Source organism: Alligator mississippiensis, chromosome 2, assembly GCF_030867095.1.
Source record: "Alligator mississippiensis isolate rAllMis1 chromosome 2, rAllMis1, whole genome shotgun sequence".
NCBI lineage: Eukaryota > Metazoa > Chordata > Crocodylia > Alligatoridae > Alligator > Alligator mississippiensis.
In genome coordinates, this window is record NC_081825.1 from 167872323 (window position 1) to 167885305 (window position 12983).

Genomic DNA, 12983 nt, shown 5'->3' on the forward strand with positions numbered 1-12983 from the left:
ATTGTCTCTCTAACAATAGAAGTGAAGTAATGAATGGTGCATGTTGGATCAAAAAGCACAAACACCTTGAGCTTCCCAAAGCTGGTGTGGATCAGCTTAATGAACAGGAAGCATCATGATCTTATAATTGGACAGAGAGCTCAGATCCTCTACTCTACTCCCTGCACAACCATAAGCAACTTGCCTAGATTGCGTGTCAGTCCCCTCAATGTGGCGCTTTCAGTTTTCATCCAAATGTAAATATTAAGTTTTACAAGTCCTTCTCAGCTATATTTGTGGCACACTGGCAGATTAGTTAAGGTGCCCAATGATAGTTCCAGAGGTGTGAGTTTATGCAGTGCTTTAGACTTGTGCCAAAGGCTGTCCCTAGCTGACCCAGCCATTCAGGCTGGGGAGTTAAAAGGACCCAGATGTGATATGGTGGTTACATCACTCCCTTGAGTGCTGTTGGCTACAGAAAGTGGCATGCCTTAACCATTCTAGCTCAGGCTCAAGTCAGACTTTAACACAGCTCAAGTGAACTTTGACATTTGAACCCTCATCTAAAACAGGCACTGCCTGGTGAACTTTGGAAACTCTCAGATAAAATCTGATCCAGAATTTGGGTTTTAAAGCTTTTATACAAATCCAATAGCATTTCTCTGAATTAATTCCATGAGGATTCATTTATAAACTATCTCCTGTAGTGTTTACATACTGCACCACAGGCTGATGCCTGAGAACCTACAACAAAACTCACTAGAAAGTATTGTAACTACAGAGGAAAACTTGCTTTCAATAAAACGGGGAAGGAAAGACTGTTATTGAAATCCACAGACAACATAGCAGGAGAAGCAGGAAATACCTGAGATGACAGAAAGATAACAGGAAGGGAGCCGCACAGATTAAAATTCTGGATAGAGAACAACAAAATGAGACTTGAGGTCATCCTGTAACATGTGGCAGAAATGCCTTTGGCCTGGCAGAGAGAGCCACTATTATTACTGTAAAATCCTGAAAATAAGCAAAAACATGGAATAACGCTTCTTGGAAATACCACCTAGAACCTAGGTACAATCAACAAAAGAGAGAAACCCAGAAGACAACAATGTTGAAACAAATCTGGAGTATTTAGAGGTTGCATCTGCACTTAAAAGTTTCGCCTGAACAACTATGTCAACTGGCAGTATGAAAACAGCCCCAACTCTGACCTACATAGCTATTCACCCCAAGCACAGACACCCCAAAATAGTTGCATCAGAAAAAGTACTATCTGGACTGGTTTAGCTAATCCTGTTCAGAACTGGTTTAAGAAGATTTAAACTGTCTCTGTATTAGGTGGGTTTGCCAATATAGCTTTATTGGTATCGTCATTCTGGGAAACTTTTTCAAGTGTACACAAGCCTGAAGTGAACAGAAAATCAGGCTGGTGCTTGCAATGCTGAACAGCAATAAAGAAAGTTCACTACAATTTGTGGAGGCATGAAAAAAGACTGCACACACTTCCAGAAGAGGGATGGCATAGTCCTTTCTTTACAGCGGTTACACCACACCTGGAATGCTGTACCCCCCTCTGGACACCTGACTGATGAAAGGTATTTTCTGTCATGTACGGAAGGATTTTTGCAAGCATACTTGTAGCAAGAGTGTAGCATCATGCAAGTTAAAGTATTTGAGGTCTTATTGCCATTCTGTGTGTTGAAAGAGGCACAAGTATGCCTAATGCTTCTCTTGCATGTAATTTAACTCTGAAGCAGAAGTCAGCAGGCTGCATCTGGCCCACAGAGAGGTTGGATCCAGCTCAGTAAGGCACAGGGGACGGGAAGCACACAACTGTGCCACGCCATGCATCCCCTCTGCAGCACCCCCTCTAAGCCTTGCTGTTCTTAACTCTTGCATTGACTCTTATGGCAGATTTTGCTCCTCTTAACTGCTGTCAGGGACAAGGATCAGTGACAAGGGTCAGCACAAGGGGCTTGAGAACTCTGGAAGGGGGTGGTAATTTGTGCCCCCCTGTTTTAAATCCCCAAACTGGTCAGATTCTCCATAGCAAGAACTTCTCAGGGAGGTGGAAAACAGGAAGCAAAGCCAAGGTGATACAACAGTATCAGCACAGTATCTTTAGTAATAGCTTTCCCTGTCTTGAAGGACCCACCTACCTTTTCTAAACCAAACCCTGCCATGGATCTATCCAAGTTACTCTACAATCTATCAAACCTGGACAGATCCAAGTTAATGTCTGCATTTTGACAGAACTTGAAATGTTAGAATGTAGAATTTTAATCCCAGGTATTTCATGCTTCTCCTGCTATGCTGCCTGTGGATTTCCGTAACATTCTTTCCTCCCTCTTATTGAAAGAAAGTCTGAAAGCAGTCTGGTATTAACAGATATAGTGTTAAAGAAGATATACCAAGTCCATGTGGCCTCTGGGACAAGCCTACAAGCACCACTAAGAAATAAACCACTGAGAAATAAACTCCTGCTCTGCGCACAATGAAGCCTGCAAATTAGGCAGCACAGATGTAACCCTGGGTTTTCCTGGGACCTATTTTTCTGAGAACAGCAGAAAAAATATCCTTAAAGGAAGTATCATCTTTGCCTTAAATAACCCAAAAAACACCCCTGATTAATGGAAACCAGCTCTGGAAACCCACATTCCAACCACATTACTGAAGCTGACAGCAAACAGCTAGGCTAGGGACAGACATTCAAAAAGCCTGAGCATATATTGATTCAATCTTTGCAGGTTAGTCTAACCTGCAAAGCTTGAAACAATTTGGAAGTGGACAAACATTCCCTTTTCATTCCAGAAATGCAGGCACATTGCTGCAATGGCTCAGGCTAGAAGCCAGGGGGGCACAAGAGCAGCCGCCCATCCCCTTCACTTCCAAAGTGCTGAGCTGACGGGGGTGGGAGGCATGGCAAGCCCCCGACATGACACTGATTAGGGAGGGGTTTAAACCCCAACCCTGGCCTGCACTGTCTCAGGCTCTGCCCCACCTCCCTTGGTCAAGGGACAGGAGTGTTGCCAGACCCCAGTCTCCAGCTAGCACTCTAAGGCAAAGGTGGGGTGTGTAGTGCATGTATCTGTTGATGATACCAAGCTTTTCAATCTCCCTCTCCCTGTCTGCAAACCTGATAAGGTTGCAAACCAGCAGGGAGGCTGAAAAAACCACAGTGTTTATCAGCCCATCAGCTAAACAGCTAAACAAAACCTTCTCTCATTAGTTCAAGCTCTTCTTAAACAGCTTTTTCCAAGGAGGGACATTACCAGCTGATCTGTTGATTAGCTCCAAAAAGCCCCAAGCAGACACTGTTCTGTCTGCCTGTTCCAGTGAAACTGCAGACACACACACACGCACACAGACACCTCTCAGCATTAGCTAGCATACCACATGCCTAGGGTCCATGGGGCTGGGATCCATGCTGTGGGATATGGGGGGGAGGGGGAAATCTCTGTTTGAGCAGCGAGGGAAGCCAGGCAGACCCTGCTGTGCCTGCAGTATCCCCCACAGATCTGGCTAGGGAGGAGAGGGGTGGGGTCAACCCATTCTCTGGAGCAGAGAGCACAGCCTAGCCTACCCCAGCCCAGCCCAGCCCCCAGTCCAGGGCTGCAAAGCACCTGGGATGCTGGGGGACTCTGATTTAAGTTAAACCAGGAAGGGATCTGGGACAGTCTGATACTACATTCAACCAGGTTTATCTCAAACCGGTTTTGGCCATTTTGAAACTGGTTTATGTGCACTGAACATATGTTCTGTTGCAGGTTTAAACTAGTTTCTGATCATTTAAAACAGCTTATATGGAATGTCTGTCCCTAGCCCTTATGTCTTAGGGGATACAGACAATAAACCCAACCATTTATTTATTAATTATAAAGAGAAAAACTAAAAATGCATATATCCAAACACACTGGGACTCTGCTTGGTGCTGTAACTGTAAGCGATTGATGTATTTTCTATGACCACTGTCTTACAGGATAAAGTAAATTAAAGCAAAAGATTTGTGTAAACACATACCTCCTGAAGAAAACTACAGGTGTCCTGCCAAAGTGGACACAGACTAAAATGTAACAAATCTCCTCTCTAATTCCCTGGATAGATGGTCAGGGGAAAAAAAGATAAAAACCACAAAAAAAAGTGTTCTGCATTCTTCATTTGAGTTTGGGTTAATCATCCTCAGACACATGCTCTAGCTAAATGATCTGAAAGAGGCTCTCAGAGCATAATCATATTGAGGTAACTTGGAAAATCTACATTTAATAGGCTCTCCTAAACCAAGCTGTCACTCTGGGAAGAAATTGGCTGACTTCATGCAAATTAATGAGTCAATTTTAACATGAATAAGTATCTTTAAATATCTGTGCATGTATTTAAGGTTGCTGAAGGTATTAGATTGACAGGGCTGGGGAGGAAAGCCCTCTGATTATCTACAGGGAAGAACAATTTTCCCCACATTAAAGGAAAAGAAAAGACTTCCTTTAATATTAGTGGTTATGTCAAAGATCCATGAAGTTCTTGATATCTTTACTGCACAGGTTGGCAAATACAAAGGACAAACAACAGTAAGTTTGTGAGGCAGGAGCTGGAACCTAACAAACTCATCTCACAAAGGAGTCACCCAAATTCCAGTAGATATATATATATAAAACCTACTAAGATAGGCTAAATTTGAACTGAAGCCCTACCAGCAAAGGGGCAGGACCACTATTATCAGTAGTATATGCAAGTATAAGTTGCCCCCAAGTGCTAATTTAAGAATAAGTCAAGACTGGATATCTTTCTAAAACGCTGTGGTTTAGCTCAGCCAGACATTGGGCTTGCTTCTTCACTTTACATTTGCACACACATTAAGCATGCAATGAATTACAGGCCTATGGGAAAAACACGAGATCTGCCTCATGAATGTTTTCTTTGTTAGCAGAAAATTTCTAGTCAAGATTTTGGCTCTACCTTCTCCTGCTGTTTCATCTTTAAAACCCTCAACTTTTGTGAATTAAGAGGATAAATGTATGATTAAAAACAGAGAAGAAAAAACACAAAAAAACTTCTATTTTTCTCTCTCAGGAACAGTATATGGCTTTATCATGACAAGCTTTCCATATCGTTTTATTATTGGGTATATCTGTTCCTCATGGCAATGCTAGGTCATCTGATTACAGGGTCAAGGAAGAGACCTTGGATAAACGAAATTCAAAGAAAATCTCCTAACTTCCCCCTTGCTTATTCAACAACCTGTTCTGAGATATATGTGCTAATCTAACCGCTTATCGTATGTAGTCAATAACCTCGAGTCCATAAAACATTGTTTGTGCTAGAAGGGAAGGAGGGAGAAGAATCATTGAAGTAGTGACAAGATTTTTTTTTTAATGAAGTGGTGATAAATGCAGGTGATTTGTTTTCCACAGATAAGATGACAGCAAAAAGTGCAAGTTATTCTACAGTTATCTAAGAGGAACTTTACCACCCAGATCCTTAAAGAACCATAAAATTGGTTCAACTACAGATGACTTCTATGAGATTTACTGATCTGGCTCCCAACTCAGGAAAGCACTTGAGCATGGTCTTAGCTTTAAACATGTGCTTAAGTCCTGCCATGTTCCACACTTAAGCATGTGTTTAAGTCCTGTTTCTGACTTGGGGCCTTGGAAAGGTTCTTTTTGTTACATTTTCAGGTGTGGTCCCATTTCATCCCCACAAACATTTACAAGATAAAAATCGAAAGGTTAGAGTTTTATCCATGGATACTGCTATAAGGAGATGAAATCAGAAGTAATGCTCAATCAAACTGATCATACATTACAATAGTTAGGTAGCTAATAAATCCAACTTCTGAAACTGTATTTACTCAAATATAAAATGAGATTTTTTCCCCCAGTCAGCATAGGGGAAAGAGTTCCTCATCTTATAATGGCATACAAGAAAACCTCCTGAGATACACTGCCTATCATTAAACTGCTGCCAGAAGCAGCATGTGCTTAGTAATAGAAACCAATTATGAAGTTAAGTGAATACAGCCCACAATGAGAATGCCTGTAAAACACATGGCCCATATTGGGCAAAGCACACTGATTGAAACCTATCGTAAGGCTAGGCTAGTGTCGCCCATCTGAATACAACATAGTGCCAATTGTTTTCAGTACCCCTCAACCCAGACCCCTTTTCAAGTCATGATGAACCCATTGAACACATTTCTACTTCCTTTTCATTCCCACAGCTGAGCAGCACCTTTCTTTCCCATTTCCCATTATTCCCGTTTCTTCACCAGCCTTCAGTGTCTCGCAAACATCACCAAACATCTGTGTAAATGAGAGGCTCTGTCACCCTCTCTCCACCTGCTGCATGGGATTGGTGTGGCCTCACCCTCCAACCCATGTAACTTGCTCTCAGACATTGAGCCAACTTTTATTTTTGCTGAGGGGGAGGGAAGGAGGCCTAAAATGATGGACTTGTGGAAAGCTTATGCATTTTAGGTGACAGCCCTCTTCCCCAGGGTGGGCAGGGTCCTCGGGCCCCCACATACTGGGCACCTCTGAATACTTCTGCTGTAACACATCAGCATATCATTTACAATGCTCTTAACTCAACTGAATCCAAACAAATTTCATCCACAACAAAGGGTTATGTGCCTCCTCTTGACTGAAACTATCGACACATCAAATTATATAACTCAGCCAATTCTGGTATAGGACTCAGGAAAAAAAATCAAGATTTTATTTTTTTTAACACGATAGGGAAAAGGTGGCTGTCCCTCACCCCTCCTCCAATCCCTCCCCCTCCTTCCTCCAGGCTTCTCTCCCTCTCAAATGGCTGACTTGCTTTCAGTAGTTCAAAGGTCATTTTGGGGCTTGGACTAAGTATAGGAACACTTCATACTAAAGGGGAAGGGTTTCACAGTTACGGCAATTGGAAAAAAGAGATTTATAGCTGGGATCTTCAGCAGAACTGAACACTGGCCCAGACCTATTCCCACTGTTGAGTTGAACGGAAGCTGAGAGGTCAATGCTGAACTCTTGTAAAATCCTGTTCTATAACTTGCTACCACTCCTTTTTCTCCTCACAGACAAGGCTCTCCCCATGTCCCCCCAGCTGCCCATCCACCATGCTACAGGCTGGGGAATATGCGCACTGGTTCCATGCCTCTGAGAGTTTGCCAGGCTGAGTGTTTTTTACCTAGCCTTGAGCCCTCCCACACACTAATCCTCAACCAGAGAAGAAGACATAATTTTCTCTCTCTCTAAGAATGACTTCATGGTTAGCCAACAGCTAGATTAATTCTGAAAAAGTATATATCACAGAAATCAACAATTACATGGGGAGAGGTGGAGGAGAAGGAGGTCATAAATCAATACCAGATAGGCGGCATCAAATGAAACCTTGCCTAAGGTCCAGGTAAACAGGCTGCTGGATGCAACCCAGGAAAATCTCATTGTTACCTACCATTTTAGCAAAACATTGGGCCTCAGGTCAGGTCTATCAAAGCAGACAGGTTCTCTCCCCATCTCTGGCCCCAGTCCTGCAACAACTTTCACATTTATTCAACTCTATGGGCTGTGAGAAATCCCACTGAGCACAACAGCAGTGCTCACAGGGTGTAAGATCAAACAGGTGCATAAATCAAGGCAACATCTTCATCAGAGGTATGCCTGTTTCAACAGATAAAAACTATAGAGTCATCTTGTACTCTCCTTCCTCTCTCCTTTTCCAGGGTGGGTGAGAGCAAACCAACTGCTTTCAACTCACTCTCCTTGCTCCTGCATTTGGGCAGTAGCTGGCTTCTTCTATTTCCTCATTCCACCCTTGTGCCAGGGTGGGAAAAGATAGACCCTTTGAAATCCATGGAAATCAGCCCCAAGGAATAGTTCTTAATACCATTCTTCAGGAGGAACATATCCATTTCCTGACCAGGGGTAGGTGCTATTGAATTTTAAAGCCTTTTTCTTCTGGTCAATCCACTAACTTCAGCTTTGCTTTTTGTGACAGTGGGAGCCCCTGCTGTCATTACAGATAGTATTAGCTGCCTCAGTGCTCTTTTGCCCTTGTAGCTGAAGTTCTGGCCACTTAGGGCATTTGTCCAGAAGCTTGTACTGGCGCTGCAGTATGTGCATTTGTATAAATGGAGAAATGCACATCAGCACTGAGAAAATGACAACAGCACATTTTTTAATTAAAACACATCAACGATGTGTTAGTTCAAAAACACACCACCACCATTTTCTCAGTGTTGACAGGCATTTTGCCATTTATATCAATGTATGCGATGCAGTGCCGGGCGCAGCAGCTCGCATGCGGTGCAGACTTGATTAACTGAGTCTGCTCCGATGCACCAGATCTCCAGCGCATCGGAGCAGACAAATGCATATATATAAATGCCCTTAGTACCCCTAATCAGATGACTGCAAACAGCCTCTTTCAGCAGCAATCTCTTCCAAGGTGAAAATATGTCACCTCTTGGTCATCTGAGAGCTGTTGTGCCCAGATGACCACACTTAACCACTGCCACCAGAGTCAGGAAGCCTCCAAGGGGAGAAAAGCATCCAAGTGCACTTAAATGACATGCCAACATATTTACCCTTATGCAGAGAGCTTTCCATTAGAGTGACTTTTCCTGACATCTTTTAAATTTAATCTGTCCACTCCCCAGGTAATGTTTATATAACCTCTCAGTGTATTAGAAATATTAAATAAGTATTTGAAATAGTTACAATCCTCCCTTAAACCACAAATCCTGTGACAGCATGCATGTGTGTGTGCTGTCAGTGGAAAGAGTCTCCAAACAAGAATGGCAGAGAAATAGGAAGATTGTGTGACTGAAGGCAGATGCTATTAACCTGGTGAGCGAAACACCTTTTGGGGGACATGAATGGAGTTGAGAGCCAAGGCTATCCTACCTAGCAATATTACAATTGCTAGGAAGGGAATCCCAAATAAGTAGCATGCAGACCAGGGTAACCCCAGTAAGAAAAAGACCGATAGCTACTGGTTTACAGGATTGACTAGTTAGATAAGGAGCCTTTCCCATGTCAGTGTGACATTACCAAAAGGCACTGGCATGGAGAATGTAATGCAGGTGCCTAGTTTCTATTTTACGAGTGTCTGTATCACAAGCAGTGGTGGCCTTAGGGTTGTTAGGGCCCTGGGCAAGAGTCATTCGGGGCCTCTTAAAGGCTTAATTTTGATGACCTATAAGCAAGTTGGACATTTTCGATCTCAATTTCACTTTGCCCTATCCATGAAACTGCAATGAAAGTACCTTCATACAATATTGATAATACAAATATTCAGTGTAATTAATTTTTATTTTTATAAAGTGTGGGGCTCTGGATGGCCGCCCGGTTTGCCCTCCCTTAAGGCCGCTACTGTCGCAAGGAACAGTTGGCAATAATTAACTCGGTTGCTAACACCCTCAAAGGAGGCAGAGCAACTCAAGGCCCTAAAAGCAGGACAGTCTTCTTACTTGGAGTTAGGATTTGTGTGATATGGAATAGCTTGCTGGGCCTTTGCCTCTCTGTGCAAAGAGAGTTTTTGAGGCTATCGCACAATCACTTAAACACATTTCTCCCAATTAAGGGACAGATCCAACTCCATCAATTAGGGGCAGACAGAAGTGACAATTTTCATCTGATCTGGCCACAGAAAGCAGTTTATAGCCATGATGAAACACAGGTACACAGCTGCAGGCAGCTTCAAAAATGGCCGATTGAGTGAAAATCCAAACCCACATTGCATGAAGGGTCAGATGAAGAAGTTTCAAAACAGAGAGTCTTCTGTAACTTCTGTCTATGCTGCCTCCCAGCCTGTTAGTGCTTTCAGAATGGGAGTGGGGAAAGAGAGCAGAGGGAGTTTGGTTTGGGGGCTTTTTAGCCCCTGCTGAAGGGTGGAGCAGGTGTATAGGACTCCCCCCCCCCCCCCCCCAGTGTTGCGGGGCTCTAATTCACCCACCCCACCCTCCAGGGCTGGCTGGGGAACCCCTAGAACAAGCTCCCTCTGCTCCCTTTCCCACCCCACCTCCCATTCTTAAAACTTTGCAGTCTCACAGGGAGTAGAGGCCATTGCTAAGGGAAACTGGCTGTCAGCTGCAGGCAGTAGCTAGATTCCCCTCCTCCCTGGAACCAACAATGAACTTCTGTTTGTTCCAGGGCATCGTTGTAATTCAGATCACTTCCTGCAAAGTGTTCTCAGTTGCAGCGGGGAGCTGCATTTCTGCACCCTAGATGTCTAGGTATGATCTTGTAGCACCCTGCTCAAGTTCATGAAAAAAAAAATTGCAACATGCTGTCATCTTTGCCTTAAGACTCAACAACAAAAAAGTAGCAAGTAGGACAGGGTTCCACCCACTCGTTGGGTTTATCATGTTTCAGAGATCTGAGCACGGTGGAACAGCATCACACTTCATTGCTTAAGTCCATTTAGGTGTCTAATAGGTGGAATAGAGTCTGATGCTAAGGTTCCTTTGTGGGGAGGGGTAAAGAAGTGGGGGAACTATAAGATGTCCTTAGAAGGACAGATGACTTCTTTGTGAACAGAGAACAAAGAGCATACATGTTTCTCTGGAATTTCTAGCTTTCTCCAGGTATTTTTCTGCCTATTAAGAGCCTACTGGAAGACTGATTCACCGAGGGGTGGGCAAAACCCACCAAGGGATTTTATCCAGCCCACTGCAGATCTCTTGACCCCACCTGGCCCAGGTGCAAGAGGCAGACCAGGCCATGGCTCATGTGGCCAGTCCCACCACCCCAGGGCATTCAATGGAGCTGAGACAGCGTGCCAGCTGGACTCACTTCCTGGTAGCCCCCACAGTGATGGCTCCTTCCAGCTGCCACTTTTAGTTTCTGCCACCAGACCTAGTAGATGGGATCTCCAAGGAGACTGGCATGGGACCCACACAGGCAGGGCATGCTTGGCCAGGCAGATGGAAGTGGGGCATAGGTAGGCAGGGAGCAATGGGGCAGGCAGGGGCAGGGCCAGGTTTGGAATCACAAGGTGGTGACAGCACAGGTCCAGGGCCCAAGGTAGAGCCACAATCTACTGCCTGCACATCCCTGCAACAGGCGCCAGTTCCATAGGCAGAGGCATGCAGGAAGCGGATCGTGCTTCTGCCCTGGCCATAGGCACTGCTCTGCAAACCTGATCTCAGCCCTGGCCCTGCCTGCCCTCTCTCCTGGGTGCTGCTCCCCACCCACCCACAGCCCCATCTCATTCACTCAGCTGAGCATGCCTTACCTGTGCGGGTTCCCAGCTGGTCTTTATCACTGGGTGGTGACAGCGCAGGGTCAGGCCCCGGGGACAGAGCCATTTAGGAAGCTTTGGTGAGATGCTGCAGGGAAAGGAAGGGGGAGTGCTGACCTGGCCTGTGACACCACACCAAACCTCGCTAAGTGGCCCTCCAACTCAAATAATTGCCCACCCCCAGATTAACCAAAGGTCTAGGTATAATCTGATTATCGTGTTAGCTGCATCAAACTATTTACTAGAAACATTTTTATTGTCAAAGAGGTGCATAGGCGGGATAAACAGCATACAAGTTTGGCCAAGCTTCTAAAGCATTTCCATTTTTTTTAAACCTTCAAACACAATTTTTCCCTTTTTATTTGCAAGGACACATAAAATCAGGTCAAAGCAACACAGCCATAAACTAATATCAATGTCTTTTGATTTAAAGACAGATTGACAACTGACATATACAAACAAACAAATATGAAATGGAGGAGACTTTCTCAAAGTAGAATCAGATTTCAACATACAGTCTTATTAACCTACAGATTTTCAGACAGGCTACTAAAATAATGAAAGCTTGTTACACTGAAGTCAAAACAAGAAAACCGAGTCTCTTTCCATCTGTCACCATTGTTTCCTTGCTTCCTGGACTGCATGGTTAGTGCTGTTCAAGTAAATTACCAGATGCCATCAAAACATCACAAACTTTATCATGGTGGAAGTATCAATCAGTAACTGAAGTTGAGATCTAAGGTGATTTTTTGGGCCAACTCCGAACTGCTTACAGGACAAATTTCCCTTGTGCAAAGTTCAGAGTGAGGAAGTCAGCAAATTAACTAAAGCATATTCTTTTTTTTTTTTCTTACAACACAGTTATTTAAAGCTACCAGTGTTTCATTATAAACTGATGAACACTGCACCTACAAAATTCTGCTGCACATCAAAAATTTAAAGACATTTTCAAATCTGATCCACATTGGTATTAATCTTTTAAGAGCACTGATTATGTCATTCATTTTTATAATTAAATGAATAAAATAAACTATGCTCTGGATTCATTTGGCACTTTCACAAATATTTCAAGATGATACAGGATTCGTTATCTTTGTTCTACAAAGAACTGAAAGTTTGTTGCATAATTTCAGTCTAGTTTTCTACTGAGTAGCAAGATTACAATGTTCTTTATGCTGGGTTACTTTAAAACATTACAATCTTCCCTATTAAATGCAGAATTGTTGCCTTCATTTTCCTTTCAAGAAATAAAAATAATGGGTAAGGCTTTCTTACAACCCTACTCCTTCCCACACACACACACACACTTCTCACTTGCCTCTGACTGAAGCTGGGTCATTCCAGCCCCCTGTCAGAAAACATTGCCAACTCCTGGTTCCACACTGTGCTGTGAAGCATGGTTTGGAACCTTACATAATACAAGGCATTTCAACAAGGAGAGGACAGCTGGCGATGCTTCAGGAACTGGATATGCCCCATTCACTTCTCAAAAAAATGATAATGCACTTTGGGCTTAACCACTAAGCCAGCATCATTGCTCCTAAAGGTCTTATTATCCAACTACCACCCATCACTAGCTGCATTCATTGCAGTACCACAGTTGCCTCTTATCCTACTCAGTGCTTCTAACTGGGGCATCTTGTTGGTCAGATCTGAGGAGCACCTGATCCAGTTCCTTACCTGTTCCTTGCACTCTGGTCTTGTGTTTAAATCCTCCCTCCAGCATACCCTACCTCCTCCCTCTACACCCCTCTTTCCCAGCACAGCATCAAACA

The 12983-nt window shown here is 43.7% G+C and overlaps 1 protein-coding gene across 2 annotated transcripts in view; it reads right to left on the reverse strand.

The window, feature by feature from the left end:
- Window positions 1–12983, reverse strand: part of SLC4A4 (solute carrier family 4 member 4) — a 320050-nt gene that overhangs the window by 119336 nt on the left and 187731 nt on the right. The window lies entirely within an intron of this gene.